The 25,312-nt window shown below is 36.2% G+C and overlaps 1 protein-coding gene and 1 long non-coding RNA gene across 2 annotated transcripts in view; one reads left to right on the top strand and one right to left on the bottom strand.

The window, feature by feature from the left end:
• The window catches only part of LOC150109831 (uncharacterized), a 422,727-nt gene that overhangs the window by 225,857 nt on the left and 171,558 nt on the right, over window positions 1-25,312 (top strand). The gene's annotated exons all lie outside the window — the stretch shown is intronic.
• Window positions 1-25,312, bottom strand: part of LOC150109832 (uncharacterized) — a 384,154-nt gene that overhangs the window by 250,667 nt on the left and 108,175 nt on the right. The gene's annotated exons all lie outside the window — the stretch shown is intronic.

The raw sequence follows: 25,312 nt of genomic DNA, 5'->3' as shown, positions 1-25,312 counted from the left end.
AAGCTCTAAAAGTTTATAAACATTTATAATGCAGACCAGGTGTTCAATGCTGATGAATCCGGGTTATATTGAAAAAAAAAAAAAAATGCCAAAACGCACCTATATTTCGAAAAATGAAAGATCAGCTCCTGGAATCAAAGTTTCCAAAGACAGAATTACTCTACTGTTTTGTAGCAATGTATCAGGTGATTACATGACAAAAGTAATGTTTATTAACCGATCCTCAAATCCTCGTGCTATGAAAGATTAAAGTATGCACTATTTTTATTTTGCCTAAAACATTTATGCATTACGTGCAATGAAGCTTAATTACAATTTGTAATTTTTATAATTTTATACTATGTATTTGTGTCATAGTTTATATGCTTTCTTAACTTACATGAATTACTTTAATTAAATAAAAATATATTTTTTTTGTTGGATATGTCATTGTTGTTTATATAATAAAAAAAAAAAAAACGATTTCGGAACATAACCCTACTTTTTGTAAGTGATCTGAGTCTCGCATAATTCGGAATTTGAAATCTTTATTAACAACTGTCGTGCCATTCATTCAATTCCGATTTCGGTTGGACACATTTTGTATCTAAATTTAGAAAGGTATGCTAAATTACATGCTCGGATATTGTGGTAGCAATCGTAAGATGAATATGAGCCTGAAATTGCGCAATTGCAGGCTCATAATAAAATGCATAGTCATACGGAAGAACCGAAAAGTAACTTTCGTAGAGCAGTGTTTCTCAATCGCCGGGGAGCAGCTCGGTATCGGGCCCTAGCATCAGTTATACCAGGCCGAGAGGAGTTCACCTGGAATTTGTCAGTTTAGCTTTCTAAGCATTTTTCCTTAATAAATATTTTATAGTGGGAATATTCTGAGGATGATATTAGTGAATGTGTCGAAAAGCTCAGACCCAGAACGCCTGAATAACGTCTGTGTGGCAAATACTCAGTAACCAAGCCGCGTATTTTTAAACATGGAAGTATTTATGAATTATCGTTAATTTTCACACATCAAAATCTTTTAACATTTGGGAAAGGGAATGCCGCTGTTTATGACCGGTCATACAAATTGCCTGCAAGCCGATTACAACAATGGGCAGCGCATCCTCTGTTCTCAAAATTGAAAGAAATAAGATCTGTGTTGCAAATGTTAGTGACCAATCAGCAAGGAAGTATAAAGAAAATTTTTCCACTGAAATTGAAGATCAAGGTAGTCTGTATCCGGTTCTCAAATCGAGTAATACTGAATACTTTCGAATCGTTCAAATCTATGAGATGAGAAGATGACAACTGAACGTGCCACTGCCAAGTTAAAATAATTTCAAGAAATATTTTGCACACTTAAAACAAAAATCGTGGAAGATTACTTCGAAGAAAAAAGAAATAAATAGATTATAGCTAGAATTTACTCGGTACATAGCTCAAGATTATTCCAAAACTAATGGAATCAGTATTTTTTCTAATTATTTTATTTAAATTTTCGTGGTCCAAAATGTCTTATTTTCTTTCTTTCTTTTTTCTCGAGAAAGAAAGAGGAAGTTTGCATATCTGACATCAGCGTTTCTTAATATTGAATTTATTACCACTTAAGCTTTCTTTAGCACACCTTTGCACCACTTTTGCATCACATTTATCACATTTGAAAAAGAGATAGATAGAGAGAGAGAAGAAAAGCAAGTTTGTATATCTGACACTGAGGTTCCTGGAAACGAATTTATCACTTAACGTTAACTTTTCACCGAATTGCTTTTATTTATTGCAACTGCATTTAAGATGCACTTTGAACTTGGGATGTTTAGGACTCTTTACAAGTGAAGAGGTAGAAGAATGATTTAGAAATGGGCGGTATTGCGGGCTGGAATGCAGTGTCATCGTAGCATTTAACAAGTGCAATCGATTTTGATGAAACACGATATTAGAGATTTCAAAAACCAGAAATACGAATAATTCCTGATGATTCTTGCCGGGAGAAAGATCCAATAAATAAATAAAAATAACGAGGTCTTTCTCTTCTTTTCTTTAAAACAAAATTATAAAGGTGCCTGTAAAACATTCAGCTTTAACTTGCAGTTGTAAAATATGCAACCACACAGAAATTTCGAGCTTATTTATTACTGAAAAGGATTTGAAGATTATGTAAAATACATTTGACTTAAGCGGGTTTTTATTTCTTACAATATAAATCTTTTCTAACTCAAGTAGAGGAGGGGGTCCGAAAGCAATTTTTGATGCCACTTTTTCCCCCCATTGTGAAAAGAAATAAATTATATTGACAAGAAATTATATTTTTGTTTGCTTGACATTGGGCAAACTAAAGATGAAAAATGAGAATATTATTTCTTGTCAGCTTTTGTTGTTGTTTCTGATGACGAAAAATATCATTTCTTGAAAAGTGTCATCAGTTTTATGAAGTGACAAGAAGTGCATGCGTGCGTGCGCATGTGTGTGTGTGTGCGCGCTTATGTAAGGGAGACGGAAATACTGCCAAATGTTATGTTGCGCCTGGCCAGGTGCGCCGACGGACATTTCAAAGGTCAGCAGAGGTGATCTGTTCGTTCGGATGGCGGGCCTGGAGAGCCGAGCAGACATCATACTCTTCTTACCAAAAGGTTTGTGGATTCGAAACCCGCCTCCCTCCGAGAGCCGAATCCTATCCGTCTGACATAGAATTCGTGCATCGGAGGAAATAAACGTCAATAAAGGGTTTTCGGATGAAGTTGAGTTAGCAATTTCAAGCACAAACGGAAAATCATCTCTGCATGAAATTTTGACTGCAATTTAAAGTTCAAAACTACCTCTCAGTAAGAAATAAATGCACAACAACGGACAGGGAATTGACTGCACCAATAGAAACATACTATGATGCCCTTTTTTTTCTTCTACGCTATTTAATATTTACATCAGCGATATCCACGCACTGCACCTAAATGGTCGCCTACTTCAGTATGCAGATAACGCTACACTGACTGCAGTCCATACGAACCTTCAAAAAGCAGTAGAACAAGCACAAGAAGATATAAATCAATTTTCAAACTGTTCTCCGTGCAATTTCCATTCACCTCAATACAAAAAAGACATGCGATGCTTGTTAGAAATCCCAGACTTCAACCACTATCTACTGAACTGGAAATAATTTGCTATGAAACTTATTGCAGTGACGTAAGAGAAAAATGCTCACTTACTACCATAATTCAAGTCTTTCACGTAGATCACGATGTGAAATGAACAGGCCCTATTAACTATTATCAAAAGAGTTTCAGAACTGTGGCAACGAAGCAGTTCAAATTCCGATATATAAATTTTTATGTGCAACAATAATTCTTTGTAGCCTGTCTGTACAGTGAACATAATTCCTCCATTGGAATTATGTTCACTCAATGCAGAATACTGAAGATAATCTGATGGCCTGATTGTGAAAAACGAATGAACTACAAATATAACAGCTCTGCATAATAATGTACAGGATTACATAGTAATATTGGGATGACAGTATCTTGGTGTAGGGATTGTTCTCATGGACATTATTGGGTGGGTCCTCTCATTCGCACTGAACACACCTTGACCGCTTTTACCTGGGGATTGTTTCGGATTAGGAATTGCCCTACATGGTGACGTTGTGATCCAATTGTTTGGCTCTTCCCGAAAGTAGATGCCTTGGCTCGCGTTGTGCAATCATGGTTCGAAAAGCATATTCAAGCATTTTTTGTGTGCTCCTCTGGTCGCCTAATTCTTTTGATTTCAATCCCTATGATCATTTGTGGCGTCATGTGGAATGCAACATTTGCGAGGGCGATACTGCCTCGCTTAGTCGCTGGGACGTTATTCTGTCTAGTTGGTCCAGAATGCCGCAGGACGTCTTCTGTGATTTATTGGAATCAGTAGCGGATAGTCCATAAGGACTGCAGGAGCTGCATTCAATGCAGCCCTTATGAATGAGCCGCTACTGATTGGAATCAATGCCAAAAAAGATGCAAGCGGTTATCTCTGCCAACGGCTATTATAATTTCATTTATTATCATTTCGATTCGCTTCCTTCTCTCTTTCTCTCTCTTAACGCTTCTATGTTTTTCTATTTTAACACTTTGTTACAACTTCACCAATCGTAACAAAACTATTAAGTTGCAAATTATATATTCATTATCAAAATAATTAATAAAATAAAAATAACAAAAAGTATTACTCACGCGCTTACATTTAAATATTTAAATATTTTAAAGCTTGGATGTTCTAAATTTAAAAACCAAATTTAGATTTAATTAGACACTGATTCACTGTTTATTAATTGTAAAAATTTATTTATTATTCGTTTTAAAAAGTTTTATTCACTTTGAACCAAAAAGTTGCAAACGGTATTAGTAAGTATACAGTTTCATATTATCATAAAGAAATACGAGGTTCTCACTGTGCCCTCACACTGAAACTTTCAGTGTGAGGGCACAGTGAAATTGCAGTCAAAATTTCATGCAGAGATGGTTTTCCGTTTCTGCTTGAAATTGCTAACTCAACTTCATCCGAAAACCCTTTATTAAAGTCCTGTCATAGCACCGAAGGAAGACATGAAAGTTTTCGAGGTTAGTTTCTAAAATAGAAAAAAAAAAAAATAAATGTGTTATGTTATATTATAATGTGGAGTTGAGCAAATATAGTGTGCATTACTATACAGTATATGGATGTAATAAAATTGAAAATTAATGGCATTTTAACATTATCTTTTCAACTTTTTTTTAACACGCACTTTCACCATACCTCAAAATAAAGGGTTTCATATTAGAAATTGTTAATTCTTGACCACAAAGATTAATGAAAATTAACTATTTTTTAGATATTGTTCAAGTGTAGGCGAATAACTAATTTAATTACCAACTAGTTTTGCCGGCTTGTGCTGTCGGCTCTTCAGGGTACAATCAGGAAAGCAAAGAAACCAAAATTACACGCTGTACGTTAACTGACAATTCTATTTCAATAACAAAATAGTAGTGCGCGTGAAACAATACGCGTGTCGCGACGCGGATACATGATTTACTTGTTGAGATGAATTTTGTAGTTTTCACTGAAGTTCATTTCTTGTGTGTTTATAGATCTAATTAAAGTCTTCCATATAGCAGAGAGTGCTTGACCTAGTAATCGCATCAGAGAATGTGGCTGTAACGAACATGACCATGTTGCCACCAATTGGTGAGAAATCATAGGGTCATGACTTGGGAGGTGGCTAAAGGAATGGAATTTACAATTAAGACAGGGTACATGTGGAATTACCAGGCTGGTAAATATGATAAGCTTAGGAGTGTGCTTGGCTCAGTGCCATGGCATGTAAAACTGCAAGGGCTGGATGTTGATAGTGCATGGGAGGTGGTTAAGAAGTGCTTGCAGAAGGCAGTGGTTCACTGTATACCAAGAGCCCGAATAATAAATCAAGGAGGGGTTAAATGGATGAATAACACCATTAAGCTTGAGCTGCAAAAAAAGAAACAATTGTGGAGGGAATTTAAGGAGAAAGGTGACCAGCTGGTGCAGGAACAGTATAAAGCTCAGGCCAGGATGGAACAAGGGTGGTAAGAAAAGCAAAAGCAGATTACGAAAGAAAATTGGCCATGCAGGCTAAAGAGAATTCCAAACAGTTTTTTCAATATGTTGCAAGTAAAAGAAAAAATGTTCATGATTTTCAAAAATGCTGAGGGTAGGGAGGTAACCGAATCAGTCGATATAGTGGAATTACTCAGCGAGCACTTTGCAAGAGTATATCATCCAGGTGGTGACATTGCAGGAATGGAAGAACCAACAGCCTACACTGGAATTGTAGTGAATGAAGTGGAGGTAAATAGTCTATTACAGAACCTCAATGTCAATACATCTGTGGGATTGGATGGTATACCAGCTCGTGTCGTACGAGAAGCGGCTAAAGAATTGTCAGTGCCCTTGACCATTTTGTTTGATTTCCCCTCTTTCCACCCAAGGAGGTGGAAAGAGGGGAAATTAGTTCCGCTGCATAAAGGAGGTTCCAAGGCTGCTGTTGTAAATTACCGACCGATTAGCATATCAGGAATCATTGTCAAGGTCTTAGAGAAATTAGTCAAGAAAAGCATACAGGATTGGATAGATGAAAATGGGATATTGTATGGGGGACAACATGGTTTTGTGAAGGGTAGATCATGCCTCAGTAACTTGTTCAGGTTTTATAACACAGTGACGGCTGAACTGGATAAGGGTAACGGGTTTGCAGTGATTCTACTGGACCTTGCTAAGGCATTTGACAATATGCCACACGGAATTCTAATCAGTAAAATGCAGCATATGGGGATGGATATAGGGTTGGTGAGATGGATAGGAGGGTGGTTGATGGAGAGATATCAGAGAGTGGTTTATTCAAGAGTAGATTCCAAAAGATGGCTTGTGACTAGTGGTGTGCCTCAAGGATCTGTTCTTGGAGCACTGCTGTTTAATTTGTTCATTAATGATATAGGAAAGGATCTGAGAGGAACAGTTCATTTGTTTGCGCATGATGCAAAGTTGGGTAGGGCAATAGTGAATGCAGATGATGTCAAAATTTTGCAGGATGATTTGGATAGATTGGAGGTCTGGGCTAAGGAGAATGGATGTCAATTTAATGTGGCAAAATGTAAGGTTATGCATTTTGGGGTGAAAAGATTAGCAGCAGCTTACTACATTGGTGGAACTGTACTCCAGGAAATTGATGAGGCACGAGATTTAGGAGTGTTGGTGGATAAGGAGTTGAAGTTTAGGGAGCACATTGCAAAAGTGGCCAAATCAGCTCATCAAATCATTTGGTTGCTGAAGAATACTTTGACGAGCAGAGACAAGCATGTTATTATTCCTCTGTATCGAGAATGAGTGGAATAAGCTGCCAGAGTCTGTAGTAGGTGCTGTGACAGTGAATGGGTTTAAGGCAAGGTATGATAGATACTGTGTGAATGTCGAATAACTGTGATGGAATGATTTGGGGACTCCCTCGATGAGTCTAAGGACTCCCTGGAGTTGCCCGTAATAATAATAATAATAATAATAATAATAATAATAATAATAATAATAATAATAATAATAATAATAATAATAATATATCTGGTAGGATTAAACCCTGGTTCCTGTTGAGGTTATTTGTAGAACGAGTGACTGTAGCAGCTTCTTTGAAGATTTTTGAATTGTAGTTTTCCTCTATATATGGCATAAGACTTTTATTCCATTCAATAATTTGGTTGGTTGTACAGAAGTGGGAAGAAAGGCCAGAAATATCTTGTCTGAATAAGAATTTTAACAAGATTCTCTTCTCTGATATACCACAAAGACAACGTGATGACACCCAATATATAACTACTATAACTATTCCATACGTTCGTACCATCTCCAAAAAACTGGCTCGCCTCCTAAAACCACACAATATTAGAGTGACCTTCAAGCCAGTTGAAACTATCCAGAAATTTCTAAGATCACCAAAAGATTTCAATCCTTTCTACAAACATGCAGGAGTTTATAACATCCCTTGTTCCTGTGGTCTAAGTTACATTGGTCAGAAACATGTTACAAACATGTTTCTAACATGTTTGTAACTGACTAGCGAAACCGGTAGGCCATATTGTACGAACATACGTACGAATTAAAAATCTATGGTCAGTTTAACAATAAGTCTTATATTTTTTAACATTTTACGACCAAAAATATGTATAATTTAAATAGAGCAATGGTAAATGAAGAGATCCAGCAGGAGGACTTAAATAAACAAGCAGCATGTACAAAGGTAAATGGCTGTTAGTTTAACGTGGCTAAGTGTAAGGCGATGCATTTTATGTTATTGAAATAAAATAAATAATCAAGGGCAATAGCCTGTTTTTGTGTTACTAATATATACTCTCAACAAATAAACTCATTTCCTAAAATTATTTCTTACAGGGAAAAAAAAAATTGTTAAAATCCCTGTTTCATGTATAGCTGACATCTAGTTCTGAATGTCGTCCTGGTTGGCCGAGTAGGTAAGTGTATTCGCTCTCCAACCATGAGGCTACGGGTTCGAATCCCGCCTCACGCATATATGTTTGTGATTGTGTTTAGGTGGGAAATGAACTTCATCATGCAGTGTGAGACCATCGCCCTGATTATTGGAGTCCTCAAGTGGCTTGAAAAACGTTCTACGTGTTTGGTCTCTAGAGCAGGATTACGTAAAAAATAAATTAAACATATAAAATTGATAAAAAAATAGAAATAGAAAATCTTTAGCCCATTCATGGTACAAAGTGTACTATAGATTTGCAAATAGCTTTTCGTGAGTGGAAGAAACACAAAAAGAAAAACAAGGCAGAAAGTTCGTCACAAATAGCAGATATATTTAAGTATTGCTAACTCTGACAATCCTATATTAAGACGCGGGCACCCAGTACTTAGTTGTTCATGTCCTGAGTAAATAATTTTATCATTCTGAAATTTATTCCTTCAGTCGTACTGAGAAGTGTGATGTCAATTTAAATGATAATCAGAGTGCTGTTTGGAATTACCAAACGACGTCTATTTCGATAGCTAATGAAATTCGAGCTTGTGTTATTGGGACTCATTTAACCTCGGTCTCATGCGGAAGTGATAGAAATTTTCCTTCTGTCATCTTTGGCCCGACAACACTTGAACGGTAATTGAGAGAATGCATTCACTTGATACCGTAATCGAAACAACCAACACGATCGGAGCTTGATATTTTTATGCTCTTTTATTTGAAATTATTCTAACAGAACTCACTGTACTTCTTTATTTTGAAGCCTTGGCAAAGATCGGTATACTTTTTATTGCTATTCGTGGTTTCTGAATAAATATTCTCCAGTTTGTGGTTTGAATTCCGCTGTGAAAACGAATGTCAGGTGTTTTCATGGATAACAATTCTAAAGTGTTTCGTAATCGCAATAACGACTATCGCGACACCTAAATTGTAGAACTGCTTTTAGCATATGCGCTGTAAATATGATTATTTAGTCTAATTTTGCCATTAAAATGATCCAAATGAATACACTCGACAAATTTTAATACATCAATTTTAAATATCAAAGAAATTAGTATACATCCATACTCCCTCCCCCTCACTGAATATAGAATAAAATTTTTGTCATCTTTGACCTGAATAACGAGAGAAGATTTTTTTTAACTCAAACATTTTATAGTTTGAATAATGAAACTTCTCACAATATTTTTTTCTCTCCTTATGAAACCTATTAATTTCTATAATGGATCTGTTTTTGTGTCAAAACAAGTTATTTATTTTCTTTACGCAAGAATTTCAGAAATAATCGATTGCGTCAACTTTTTTTTATGCATTTTTCTTTCTATATGGGACATTGTCCACCACAGCTGGAAGCCGCATGCATTTCCTTTGACCTTACTTCCTTAAATCGTGAGGAAAAATAACCTCACGATCTGGTGATATAAAATGACCTTATCACCCTGGCTTCCTGTTTAGAGAAGCGAAAGGAAACGATGGTGAATGGGGAGGGTTCTAGAGTACAAGACGTACTCTAAAGTTGCTATGCACTAAAAAAAAAAAAAATAATAATAATAAAATAAAATTAGTGAACTCCATTTCAACGGATTCGTCGTTGCGTTAAAACCCACAGATAATAGATGTATTTATACATTTTCGACCCTCCTTTTTACAAACTCATTTTTATTAAATATAATACGATATCAAATGCAACAAAAAATTCAAGAAAACTTATAGAAATATATTTTTTATGCACCAAAAATCCATAAAAAATTCATCTCCACCCTCCATATTACGTCATGCATGTTATCTTCTGCAAGAAGGGCGGAGCAAGTGCTTTTGTCAGGTCTGATATCCCATGCCAAAGATTATCTGACCTGGAATTTCCTTAATAATCTATTCTGTCTCAAGACTAACTTCACAGGCTAACTTGGAAGAGCCGCAGAAGACTCTGCTGTCAGATGTGATCTAATACAAATAGTTCAAACCCACCCCTACAAGAATACCAGATAACTCTAATCATTCTCCCAATTCCTCTGACATTTTCTCAGCGAGCTCTGCCTTCAAATACACCTTGATGTTAACTGTCATCACGGCAACTCTGTTTCTTTTTTTACAGATCGTTCTTCTCCAACCCAATCTCGACCTTGTGACCTATAACACTACAACAGCGCCACTTAGGATTAGCGCTGCTGTAGCTCTATAGTGCTCGGAATTTCAAAACCTCTTTGTCTAATTGTTTTTGCTTTCTTGATCTGAGCACCTGCTGAGATCAAATAAATGCAATTATTCCAACTGGAATGAGTGCCTCTGTTTCCAATTCTACTCAAAATAGCTATCTGATATTTTAAGATACCAATTCTAATCAAAATACCACTGTCCAAGCCCTGGTTTTCCAAGACATGCTCCTAAGAAATTCAAGACAAACATTCAGCATACATTCTCAAGTTAAAAACTCCCGCTTCTCTCCCGACTTACATTATAACCCCTAACAACTTTTTAAAAATATCAACAAATCCAAAGTAGACTTTGCAAGAGCCAAATGCACCGAAGTGTTCCTGCTCAAATGGCAATTCAGCTTTTTGATCCCTCGCCAAAACTGTCTGAAAAAACTATCATGCCATGTTCCCCCCCCCCCCCCCTCTCTCACATCCTGATAGGACGATGGCGATGTCTCCTAAAGATAAAGACAGATCTCTTGGAGTTGCTCTTTTCTTCCATCTCAGCTCTTGTTTACATGGCTGAGGCAAACTTCTCTTTCTATTTTACAAACTATTTACAGTATGCTATGCACATCTCATTTTTTTCTTCAAGACATCAGTAAAATACTTAATATTCTCAGTATAACTAAAAAAGTTTCCTTACAGAGATGATTGTACTAAGAACTAAGATCCATATATCCTGTATCTCCACGAAAGCAAGCCTTTATCAAACTCTCTCTGAAAAAATTCAGATAAAAGTCAGTCATTAAACTATTGTTGATTATCTTTACCATAGTAATGTAGAAAGTGAAATCCTTCCTTAGCTAACCGTGTGATGGTATAGTAACCATGAGTCCCCTTTTTATGGGGGGGAGGAGATACGGCACCATCTAGTCCCCCAAATTTTATCCGGGCTACGGAATCGGCACAGGCTGACGAATCAGGCCTATGGCTGGGTCGGTATTCCTGGCTGTATTCCGTGTGTGTTCACGAGACCGGTTTTCAGGATGAAAAACCCCAGATAAACTGGCGGAAAAAACCCTGCTGTCCACGCCCAAGACCGACTAATTGGCTATTGCTGAGGAAGATCCTTAAGCTCTTCGCGTCGTCGACGGGAATCGAACCTAGGATACTCCTTCCCCAGACATATGGTTGCGAAGCGCAAAGCCACTAAGCTAACCGCGCGGACAGAAAGTGAAGTAGAAGATCATCTTCTTCACTATCTGAAGATCTAACAGTTAACTTGCGATCATCTCCGCCATTAATGTTCTACATCATTAGTCATAGGCCATGGAAAGATTTGAAGAGACTCACGTCGTCGCTCTTGTTTCAAAGGTATTGTTTGCATCGAGGGCTTTATACAAGTGAACACCTTGTGGTCTCTCTTGTGTCCTTTGCGATTGGATTGCCAGTTTCCTCTCTGGTCGTTCGTTGGGTGTCAACATGGTGAATGACCTCCTCTCATATCAGATTTCTTTAGTAATGCTGGAGTATTCCAGAATTCTGTGCTTTCGCTCACGTTCTTCCTTCTATACATTATTGACCTTCTCTCTAACATGAAATCTTATTCATAGATCTGCTGATACACTCCATTCCTCTTTATCATTCGAGAAATCTTGTAGCTCAAATGAATTAAGATATTCCATAAGCAATGTCTTAAACAGTTTTCCTTCTTGGATTGAGTACTAACTCAGTCCAAGTTTATTGTGGCACACACACGCATCTCATTCGTAACCTCTTCAGCCGCCAAAAACCTTTGATATTCTTTTTCCGTTCAAAACGCTACTTCTCTCTCTCTCTCTCTCTCTCTCTCACTTGCTCAACTGTGATATTTTATAAATCCCAAATCTGACTGTCCTTGATATTAGTCTCCCATTTACTGTGATATAACTGAAATCTCCTCAAGAATTCTTGTTTAATCGATAATAGTTGATTTCCCACTCTCTATTTATTATTATTTATTATTGTTACTTAGACTAATAATAATCATTAAATAATTTCACTTTTTTCCAGGACAACACTTGTACTGAATAAATCGTCCATTATAAAATAGATACGAGAAGTTTTTCTTTTCTTTGTACTGTTTCTGTTAATTATTTTCTTTGAATAGGCAAAAGTCCATTCTGATGTTGTTCATCTGTTAACATCGCTGCAATGAAAAAATAAACAGCTGTGCATCTCACATCTGTGTATTTTCACTGTTAATGTTCTAATTTCTCGTGACGACAGTTGCTATCTTATCCTTCTCTTCACAAATGCAATTATCTGCGACAGTAATTTTGATTATTACTGCGTTCCAGTAGGCTTTTCCTGATCAGCTTACGATGGACACTTACATCAATTACTGATGATGATGATGATGTGTGTTTCGGACAAGTAGATCGAAATGCGAATTTAAAAAAAAAACAACAGATCTAATTTAATATATTACAATTCTATTCGACGATGATTTAATATTATCAATAAAGGTGAATAAATTATCTGCACTGCATATGCCGAAAAAAAAAAAAGAGGCTCAGAATAAAGAGAATGCCAATGGAAAATGCAGCTTCCTAACATTATCTACAATCATATTTCCTACTCGTTAGCATGCAAAATAATTTTGTATCGTAATCTTGACACTAAACATAGTCTGCTTGAAAACCAAAGTTTAGATTTCGCGACAAATTTTAATCAAGATAAAACACACTGAATTTAAATAAAACCGGTCAACAAAGAGGGGAAGACAAAACGCCTCAATTGCATAAAAGTGGAAGCAAAACACGGATGTTTTGCTTCCACCTTTATGTAATTTGAAATAAACAGTTTGCATTTCTGGAGTGGTTGTTAAGGTCTTGGAGAGATGGGTTAGGAATAGAATACGGGATTGGGTGGACAAGGAAAAACTTCTGTATAGAGGTCAGCATGGGTTTGTTAAAGGGATGTCTTGTTTGACAAATTTTCTTACATTTTATAATAAGTTGACCACAGTCCTGGATAAGGGTGATCATATACAGTGATACTTCTGGATTTTACAAAGGCATTTGACAGGCTTCCACATAATAAACTGGTATATAAGTTAAGGCAAATGGGATTGGAAAATCATTTGGTTGGTTTGATAGCAGACTGGCTTTCCAATCGTTATCAAACGGTGGTGTATAGAGGTGCCATGTCTCTCAAGAGGAGAGTTACCAGTGGGGTCCCACAGGGTTCTGTTCTAGGACCACTGCTGTTCAATTTGTTTGTTAATGATGTTGCGAGTGGTCTGCAAGCTGATATTCAGCTGTTTGCAGATGATGATAAGCTGGGAAAAGTTATTAGGAATGATGAAGATGTACTTGTGCTTCAGAGCGATTTAAATAAATTGACTATGTGGGTAGACAAGTGGGGATTTCAATCTAACACCATTAAATGTAAGGTTTTGCATTTTGGATTTCAATACAGTAAATCTGAGTATCATATTGGAGACGTTGTATTACAGGAAATGGAGGAAGCGTGTGATCTTGGTGGATAAAGAACTGAAGTTCAAGGGACATATTGCAAAAATAATAAAAACAGCACAAAAAATACGAGTATACTAAGAACACTGACAAGTAGAGATAAGGGTGTGGTCATTCTTCTATACAAGGCTTTGATTAGACCACATCTGGACAACTGTGTATCGATATAGTCACCGATGTTCCTAGGTGAGAAGAAAGTTCTGGAAAAATGTTCATAGGCATATAACAAAAGCAATATCCGGATTGTGGAATACTAACTATGAAGAAAAACTAATAGATTGTGAATTACAGACGCCTGTCAATAGACGGAAGATGGGCGATTTGATTGAGACATATAAATTGCTAAGGGGTGCTTATAAAATAGATATCGAGGATATTTTTCAAAGGGTTGAAGGAGGGAAGGGGATAGAGATAAGAGGTCATTCTTGGAAATTCTATGCCGGTGTGGTGTAAGAGTGCGGCATGACTTTTATTGCAAGGAGAGTAGTTGGTGAGTGGAATTTCTTGCCAAATGAGTTGGTGAGTGCGCAAACATTGAACCAATTTAAGATGAGGTATGATAAGCATTATCTCTGTTATGCATCTTACTATAGCCTTCCTTGATGAGTCTGGACTCCAGGAGATGTTTAAATAATAATAATAATAATAATAATAATAATAATAATAATTTTTTGTGCTTTTTTTTTTATTTTTTTTTTATTATGTCTCAGTATAAATTACATACAATAATAATATTTACAATATTTACAATAAGGTTTATACAGAATTTTTGGATTTATAATATAATAATATAATAATAATAATAATTTTTTTTTTTTTAATTTTTTTTTAAATTTTTTTTTTTTTTTTTTTTTTATAAACGACTTATTGTTTTAGTTTTTACAATGAGAATGATAAGGTTAACTATCACACAGAGTATCTGCACACACACAATGAAAAACATATTATCCTTTCTGTACAGTACGAAAATTTGATATGGGGGGGGGTGGGGGGGGGGGGGGGTGGGGGGGGGGGGGGGTGGGGGGGGGGGGGGGTGGGGGGGGGGGGGGGTGGGGGGGGGGGGGGGTGGGGGGGGGGGGGGGTGGGGGGGGGGGGGGGTGGGGGGGGGGGGGGGTGGGGGGGGGGGGGGGTGGGGGGGGGGGGGGGTGGGGGGGGGGGGGGGTGGGGGGGGGGGGGGGTGGGGGGGGGGGGGGGTGGGGGGGGGGGGGGGTGGGGGGGGGGGGGGGTGGGGGGGGGGGGGGGTGGGGGGGGGGGGGGGTGGGGGGGGGGGGGGGTGGGGGGGGGGGGGGGTGGGGGGGGGGGGGGGTGGGGGGGGGGGGGGGTGGGGGGGGGGGGGGGTGGGGGGGGGGGGGGGTGGGGGGGGGGGGGGGTGGGGGGGGGGGGGGGTGGGGGGGGGGGGGGGTGGGGGGGGGGGGGGGTGGGGGGGGGGGGGGGTGGGGGGGGGGGGGGGTGGGGGGGGGGGGGGGTGGGGGGGGGATACCTGGAGGTGTCATATAATAATAATAAGTAGTTCCTCAGGGTACGAGACAAGTACAACAAAACAGGAATTCTTACGGCGTCTGCGGAATTTCCATTTATATGCCAAATTATTGTTATTATTATCATCATCATATCCACACATCTCCGAAAAGTCGAAACGATCAACGAGAGAGGGCACTACTCTAAACCATCCCGCCTCCAACCCTTAATAAACCATCTAATCCAAACCATCACTGCTATCGTCATGTACAATAAAGCCTTCTAGTAACCACCACCGACACTACCGCTAGTATTTTTTTTGTCTGTGAAGAGTGTGTGAACGGAAACGAAAATTTTTGGAAACGAAAAGTTTCCAAAAATAGTAAATGATTATCAGTGTCGTACATTTTTGCTGAAAATCTGTCAGCTTCTTCACAACTAATAGAAAAAACTTTACTTCCATCAGCTCTCTATCATCAAGTATTAGTTCCCCATCTTGGCATTTCAGAATATAACACTAACTAAGGTCCATTTCGTAGTCAACTCTTCTTTGCAAGTAGCCGAGGATATCAGACCACTGCCTGCGTAATTTTTCCCAAATGGTCCTGGATAAATACATCACAATGTACATGTCTTCTAAAATAATAATCGGTTTCCATCCTCTTAGAGCTAGGTGAAAACTTTTGTCTCATGCTATTTTCCTGAAAAAAGAAAATTTCAATGACATTTGTGGCTCATCCATTACTTTATTTTAATTTCCTGGATACCAATCACCACAACACAATACGACAACTTCACAGGATGAACGAATTGTCATAACTGCAAAGACACTTGACTCATTTATTTTCCCTTATAGTACTATTTACCTGACCCTTAACCCTGACCGTTCTTTCCAAAATGAAACTTTTGCACAGATGATTCACGGACATGTTTCTACATGCTGTTGAATAAAACATGATGACAATAGCAGATGTTTGTCACCCTGGGAAAATTCCAAGATATCTTATCTCAAAAACATCACCCACAATTCCATAGCCAAACAAAACGTGACAACAATGACGTTATGTGTTTGGTAATTTCTGGGGAACATGTCTCTCTTTCTGTGCAGGGAAGACATCTGTCACAAAGGGTGACAGATGTCTTCCCTGCAATGCTCCCCACCTAACCCCATCACACAAGGCTCTCCCCTCTCCTCTAGAAGATGTCTGCTCAGCCTAGTGGAGATGAGTCAGCACATCTTTTGCAAATATCGTTTAGTGATGTCACCTCCAACTGATACTGATTTGAAATTTTTTAGGAAAAAAACGAGTTCTTTTATGATAAAATTTTTGGAAAAAAAATAAAAAAACGCGTTTTTTTTCCCGTCACGATCTCTTATCTTATCTTGATCTTCATCTGGTTCAAAGTGTCCCACCAATCATAACATGAATCCTTATCTCTATCATCACCCATAAGTCCATACGCGAACCAAAACACAACAACTGAAGTCATTGACACATATGCCCATGGGGAAATTCCTAACATTCCACTCCCATGAAGCCACGCCCACAATCACATGAGCCAATTAGGTCACGATTCCTTATCTTATCTTGATCGTGATCTTGTTCAAACCGACACCTATACTACTTATCCTTAATCATCCTGTGCAATAAATCTTATCTTATTTATGCTTCAGTGCTTTATTCTTTAATAATATGAAAAAGTGTAAAAACGGATTAAACTCAGTATGATAAATCTCAAAATTATAATATCTCACAATGCTGTGAATCACTAACATCTGGAAAACTGAAAGAAAGAAAAAATTCCTACAATCATATATACATATATATATATATATATATATATATATATATATATATATATATATATATATATATATATATATATATATATATATATATATATATATATATATATTACTTTCATCTTCTTCAAGTATGCCGAAATAGAGTTCAATTTTTTTTAGAGTAAGAAAGCTGTCTAATATTTCACATATATCTTATTAACCATTTTTCGAATTAGACCATGTGACAGGTCGTAGGGATTCAAATAGCAGTTCTTCGTATCTACCATTTTTAAGACAAAATTAATCCTTATATTTAGAAGCAATATTCTCATATAATGCAAAATAACATAAAACTCATAATCAAAGGGATTAGAATCGTTATCATTATAGTTTAATCACAATCTGATGCAATGTTAAAAGTGTTATACATATGTATTGCCAAAATTGTTTGCAATTTTGGCAATTGTCATCATCTACTGAGATTGTACTCTTCTTGTTTGTATAGAATGAGGGATTCCCAAATGAGAGTTTTCAGGAAGTCTGCAGTGTCGTCTCAGCCATCTCATTCATGGATTTTTCACTATATTGATAAGTGTTTTATGCAAAGCAAGATTTCCGTCCATTGAAGTGTATCCAGGGTTCAGTCTGAGAAATATTGTTCCAAAGTATTAATAAGATCTGTATTTTTTTTTTTTGTGCTAATTTCTAGGTTTGAGAACGATACAAGAACATCGATCCAATCGTTGCCTGCTATAATCTTAATTCTTTTTCATTAATAATATTAATGACGATTTTCAGATTTGTGAGTTTGATATTGAAGGCTAGAGAAAGCTACTTTCGTTTTCAAATATCATTTCCTGTATTGCTGTGGTACGATCCCAAGTATTGAATGTTCGTTACTCTTTCTAAGGGTTTCTTATGGATATCTAGTATAAAGTTTTCTTCATAAGTTTTTGAGAATAATTTGGGCTTTCGGTTGATAACCTACATAGAAATAAGTTTAGCCCGGGACTTTGGTAGACTGAGATATTTTTGTGCATTTATTGGTTATAATGAGTTGTAAGATTTTGTCCCATTAAACAATAATCAGAGTGGTTCTTCTTATGCAATGTATATGTTCTAATGTAGATCGCGTTTTTTTCTTCTTTTTTTCTTGCAAATACAACTCAGAGAATAATTGTAATGTTGAACAAATTTGGACATTTAAGGATAAGGAACTCATTTTGCCCCTTTATAAGGCTTTGATGAGACCTCACCTTTACTATTTTGCACAGATTTCGGCTTCCGGGTTCTTACTGGATGAAGATGCCCTCTTTATCCTGTAATTGCATCTTCTGCAATGGAAAGGGTAAAAAGAACAGTTTTCAAATATTATACCCGGATTATGTGATTAAGAATATGAAAACAGATTAACAGCATGTGAAATGCAGACTCAGTTGAACAGGACAAGGAGGGATGATATGACAGATGTCTCTAAACTATTGAATGAGTATTATATGATATCAATTGATGAGCATTGAGAGAGAACACCGAGTCATTCATGTATGTTAAATTTGTTTTCACAGTCAAGAAAGGGTTAAGAGCTGGGATTTTACTCACAGAGCACTGCGTGAGTGGAATAATTTGCCTTCATGGGTAGTGAGTGCATGTAGGATGAATGAATTTAAGTTACGGTATGGAAGCTGGTTTAGGTGATTAATAGCCTCACTCTTTGAATCATTGTCTGCCTGTAGGTCTCAGAAAATAAAAATAATAATAATTTTTCATTTTTTTAAAAAAAAATGTTAACCTTGTATTATTTCTGAGATAAATTACATACATTATATGAAAATAATTATGCATAATAAATACTTTCTCGTACATGAAGTTATTTTAAATAATAATAATAACAATAACTGTTTGCAACGTATATTATTATAATATTCATAATGATGATTATTACAGATCTTTCTTTGCAATTTTACACTCTATATATACAATATCAATGGATATAATCACTCTATATTCATACTTTTGTTACTTTATTACATACATTACATACATTTGATGACATATGTTACATTACTTATATTTGTTTACATATAATACATACATTATATACATTGGTTTACATGTGATATGTACATTACATGCATTTGGTTGCCTATGATACATTTTGGATGAGAACTAATTTCTCTGCCTTCATGCTCGATTCTTATATGTAAGCTTATCTCAGGATGACAACAGTTGGTTATTATGTATTGTTTTTTTTTTTTCTGCTGTGTTAAGAAGCACCGAAATCTATGAGTGAGAACATCGCACTCGCGCACACACACACACACACACACACACACACACACACACACACACACACACACACACACACACACACACACACACACACACACACACACACACACACACACACACACACACACACACACACACACACACACACACACACACACACACAATAACTTGAAATGTCTTCATGCGTCACTGAACTGGAAGCCTGAATGAATATATTGTGTTTCATTAAGTTTGTGTGGTATTTTGGGTGCGCGTTTCTTGTTCATAGTATGTCCTTAGAGCTCTTTTCGGGATATTGTAGTTTGTAAGGTTTCTCTATTCAAAAGGTAATTCATTTGTCATCTCTGGGATGTAGAAGTTTCGCGTGGCCTTTTCGTAGTGATTATTGTATTTATATGTGATATAATTAGTAGTCTGGGGTCTTGTTATACGGTATGCATTTCTGACTGCCCTGTAGTTGCAATCGAAATAATGTTTTAGCAAAGCTGCATAGTAACATAAATGTTTCGCTGTCAGTAATTTGTGTTCTGAGATTGCAATGCATATAAGGTCGTTATTTTCTCTTTGTTCCCAAAAGATGAGTTTTATCATTTTACATTGTAGCGACATTAATCTATTTAATTTGCAGGGTACACTGAAAGTATACGTTGTTATTGGGTATCTTAGTATATTTTGGCACAATGCTTTGTATATTGGTGTTTTTAGGTGTATGGGAACTATGTCTTTTAACTGTAGAGTTTGCCACTTATTGTTCGGAGATTGTTGTGGAGATTGTTTATGTGGCTATTCCAGTTCATATCTGTATCGAAATAAATTCCAAGGTATCATATTGTTTCAACCTGAGTAATTGTAGTGGTTTTGCTGTTCTGTTTGTTTTTTATGTTGGAAAGTGAACGTCGGATGGTTATATATTTGTTATCAACTGGTCGAGTCAGTGGATTTCTGAATATCATTAATTTTGTCTTTTCTACGTTTAGGTGTATGGACTTTTTCGGGAGCCAGTCTATGATCAGATTTATATCATGTTGCATATTTGTTTGGGCTATGCTTGCTTTATTATGGATGGATATTATTGCTGTATCGTCTGCGTATTGAAGTATCTTACCTTTGAGTGGTAGCTGATTAATATCGTGCGTGTAAATGTTGAATAGAGTTGTGGAGAGTACAGCTCCCTGTGGTACTCCACAGGTTACTGGTAGCTCTCTGCTTCGGTTTGACCCGATACGTGTGATATGCTTTCTATTTTGAAGGTTGTTTGTAAACACTTGTGAAGAAATCATCTATTCCAACATGTCTCAGCTTTTCTAATAAGGTTTGCTGTGTAAATGTATCAAATGCTTTAGTTAGATCAATAAAGACTACCATGGCAATTTTGTTTTTGTCTAAGGCGATATTAATTACGTCTGTAAAGTCTTCCAAGAGAGATGTTGTTCCCTTATTTTTCTGAAAACCATGTTGTGTTTTGGGGATAATATGAAAGGTCTCTGTGTATGCTGTGAGTTTCTTGAGTGTGATCCCCTCCATAATTTGATTGATAATTGGTAATGATGCTATTGGTCTGTAATTGATGATTAAATTTCTTTTTCAATTTTTGTTGTTTGTATATGGGTGTGATTATGACAGTCTTTAGCATACTTAGTATCTGTCCTGTTTAAATTTTTATTGTTAATTTTAGTAGGATAGGACTTAAACTAGTTGCATGTTACTTTATATCTTTTTGGTCTTATACCATCAGTTCCTGGGCCTTTGTTTGGTTGGATTTGATGTACTGCAGAGAGAAGTTCATCTTCTTTTAAGGTTGGGAACCACAATGTCTGTTTTGATTGTGGCCCAAGTGGAGGGTCACGTTTTGTGATTGGGGGAATATTTCTGTGCAGTTCTTGAATGGAGTCTGCAAAGTATTGGTTAAAGTCATTTGCTAGTTGTTGGATAGGTTTTGCGTTTTTCATGAAGCTGTGTTTTATGGTTTCGGAGTCGGTGGTGTTGGGAACACAATCTAGCATCTCATTGATCAGATGCCAGGTTTGTTTCATGTGTTTTGTGCACAGGTTAGTTTGTTTCTGTAGTAGCTTCTTTTTGCATTTCTGATTTGTTTTGTAAGGCAATTCCTTCTAATCTTATATTCAGTTTTTAAAGATGTGTTATTTGAATATCGCTTTAATTCTTTCCATAAAGCGTCCTTTCTGTGTATTTCAAAAAGGACACAAAATCCTTTTGTTATCCAAGGATTTTGTGTTGTTTTTGAGCGAACTCTGAATTTCTTTGTAGCTTTCTTATATATTTCCTCCAGTATGAGTTTAATGTTGTTGTATAAGATATCTGATGCCAGGTTTCCCAGTCTGTTTTTCTTATTTCGTGGTTGACTATTTCTTCGTCTATTATTGTTTTCTCTCGCTTTTCTTCTGTGGGACATTGCATGGATATTGTCTTGGGGTGCAGGTTTAGAGCGGTGAAATAATGGTCTGCTATTTTGCATTGTATGACTGATGCAGTGTAATTGTTTGGTGGGGCTCGGACGTTTATATGATCTATACAGGAGGCAGTGATAGTATTTCCTAATATTTATTCTCTAGTACATGATGTTATTGTTGGTATTAGATTATACGTGGATAGCGTGTCTAGGTATTGTACAGTGTTGTTCTGTTTTTCGTTTGCAATCTTTATGTTTATGTCGCCAATTATCATTAGGTATTCGGTTGAGCATAATTTTTGGCGAGAAAGCCAGCAATTGAGTTCTTGCAAAAATTTTATCATGTTTAGGTTTGTTGGCCTGTAAATAGCATTTAGTATTATGGGATGCTGTCTATAATAATAGTAATATTATACTGATGTCTATATTATAAAATAATATTATAAAATAATATAATAATAATAATAAATAATAAAATAATATAAAATAATATTATAATAATAATAAATAATAAAATAATATAAAATAATATTATGATAATAATAATTAATAAAATAATATAAAATAATATTATAATAATAATAAATAATAAAATAATATAAAATAATAATAATAATAATAATAATAATAATAATAATAATAATAATAATAATAATAATAATACAAGGATGTTGATCTGTGTAGCCTTGTGGAGGTTCCAATTGCATCCATAGAACAAAAGGCGTTAACGGATTTTTTAATTCAAGAATACTATTGCGAATCGTACCTTTTTTTATTGTTTTGAATCATTTCCACACTTCTTATCAGCAGTTAAATTGTGTTTAGGTTCACATTTAACGAATTGCTTTTAATATATAATTACTCATAATTGCGAACGAGACAATTAAAGGTAATTCATATTGTCTACTGACACATTCATACCTAACACGACGGAAATTGAGACGTTTCTTGCACGGCCATGAAGTGAATGCGACCAATCGCATCGCACTTCCGGTTTATCATCTGTTGGTCATGTGACGTCATTACGCTTTCTAGAAAAATCAAGGTTATCTTGGTAGGCGGAAACTATTAGTTTTCTCGTTGCATAATTTACTGATAATTAAGAGAAACAAAATCTATAATTATTGTTACGTTTAAGTTTCTAAAATTAATTTGCCATTAAGACAGTTCACATTAGTTGTACACAAAATTCTAAGTGATGTCATACGTTTTAGCAAATGTGTAAAGTAACACGCCGAAGCGAAAGGAATATGTCGCAAGTTAATTCACAGTTCATAAAGGCTTTACTAAATAAAGGACAGAATGGAACCCACGGAATTCAGCAATACTAAAATTGTTCAAGCACCCGAAATCAAGTGTTATTATGCGAACATCGAATACGCCAAATCTAATTTCTTTTTCTCATTATGTTAAGTGTGGATATTGATATTTTGGATGTTACTGTGATCAGCATTTATTTATTAATGACGTGATAATGTCCTTTTTTTTTATCTTCTTTAGATGCATTTTGAATTCTAAGTTTCATAGCATATTCATCCAAGATTTTCAATATGTTGTGGCAACACTTGCAAGGGTCTTCCGAATATTGTCCCATGGAGGTCACAATATTCTCGCTTTAATTTTAAAGGCCTAGATTCGAATCTCACTTATGATACAAGGGGATCTTTCATATTTTGGTAAAACTAAATTAGCATATTTGACAAGAGTTTTCTTCCTCCCACAAAACAGACAAACTAACAATAAAACATAAAATATTAGCTACTTCGAAAGTAATAATTAGGCACATTTTCCACAGTTCCACGATTCTCAACTGTCATCACTTTATTGGCAATGGTTCCTCTTTTTAGACATTATAATCAAACTATTTTATACTCCGGGAAAAAGGATCAAATCCCGTGATTTTCACAGTGCACCTGTGTCCTTTCACAACTCCTTTACACGAAATACTTGGAACGAAATATATTGAACTTGATCACAATAAATAAATAATAAAAGAACGAAAGAAAGAAATGATTCTGAATGATATAATTTTGATGAAAAAAAGAGAGAAAGGAACGAAAAAAAAACTGCAACGGATATAAGAGAAAAAAAAAGAAGAAGAAGAACGGATATCAGTGATTCAAAATATCATTATATCAAAAGCTGCCTTTCCTCCTACAGATAAGGGTTCACAAACGAAACATCAGAGTTGTATCTCAATTAAAAGCAACCAAAACTGTGAAGGAAAATAAAATATCTCTTTGTGGCTTCCTGCTTTTTGCAACTCACCATAGATTGATAAACACGTCAACGAAAACAGATAAAGCTTTATATAATCCCCGTCTTGAGTAAGAAAGAAGGGATATCATATTACACATTCAAAGTAAACATGCCTAACATGTGCAAGCATGCTGAAGAGGTGGAAACGCGTGCGAAGAGACCGGAACATGATAAAAATTCTCAAACAAACCAATAATGAGTAGGGATTGTACTTGATAATAATTTCGTTACGATAGAAAGAAAGAAAAATTGCCTCGGTTATCGAATCTACTACTTTAAGGAATGTGGTAAATTGACCAGTGCGTGGGTGTGAATGTGTTCGGGAAACTAAGAGTTCCGTTTTTTCTGTTCGTGACTTGTATTCTTGTGACGATTTCGGGTATAACTTCTGACAACATTTCCTGTGATTGTGCTATGTTTATGTTTGGACTAGAAGGAAATGTGCTTCGATCCAAGTGTAGTTCTGGACATGTGCGTGAAACTTTAAGAATATGTGTGAAAGAAGATTCTGAAATAGGAAATCTTGGCACCATTTGAATTCTCTCGAATCTCGGATAAAATCTCTGGAAGACAAAATCAATACTGGTAAATCTTTAAATGCAGTAAGGAATATCGAAGAATCTTCGCAAAATGATGCAGGCAAAGATATTTCAACTCAAACTAAAAGCGAAGAATTAAAACGAAACATCTCATCACTCATAGAGAAAGTTTCAGAGGAAAAATTGATTGTTAGGAATTTGAGTGTAAAAGTTGAAGAATTACGTGAAAAAAACGACGACTTAAATAGAGAACTGGAGAAAGAAAAAAGGGTCAGACGTTCATTGGAAGTTCAGGTGATGAATGTAGAAGAAGGACTCAATAACACCAAGTTTGGGGTACACGTGATGGAAGAGGTGACTGAAAAAGTGACCAAATTAGAAGACAACATTAGCAAGATATCGAACGTTGAAGACAAAGTTGAACGATTTTCGGAGGTATTGGAAGATATTCAGGTGAAATTTGCAGAATTCGATATGTTAAATAAGACTCAGTTGGAAACAGATGAAGACGTTGGAATACCAAATAGATCAAACCAACGAAAAAGCAGTCAATATTAAGAGAAAAATTAAGAAATGTAGAAAATGCTACCACTATTCTTTCTCAAGTTTTTGACAATCAACTTTCTGAGAAGATTCAACAAGTGGAGTATAACTCAACAGAACTACAAGTAAAAGGGAATATTGTAATGATTCTTGCTGAACAAATGCAGAATTTAAATTCCAGTCTAAAAGAAATTACGGTTGATTTAAGAACAGCTGTAGAAGAATTGCAAAATGAGGAAATCGAAGTAAACAAGTCTATACGAAGTGAACCGAAAGCTGACTAATTTGACTGAAGTATGGACCAACAATTCAAATGCAGTGAGCAACAACATACAAACACTTTTGTCTGATGATGCTGAAATGCAAGGAAAAATGGATC

The sequence above is a fragment of the Typopeltis vanoorti genome, chromosome 1 (assembly GCF_054136105.1).
Source record: "Typopeltis vanoorti isolate ZY-2024b chromosome 1, IOZ_Tvanoo_1.0, whole genome shotgun sequence".
Lineage (NCBI taxonomy): Eukaryota > Metazoa > Arthropoda > Arachnida > Uropygi > Thelyphonidae > Typopeltis > Typopeltis vanoorti.
This window is presented reverse-complemented; position numbering and strand designations above follow the sequence as displayed.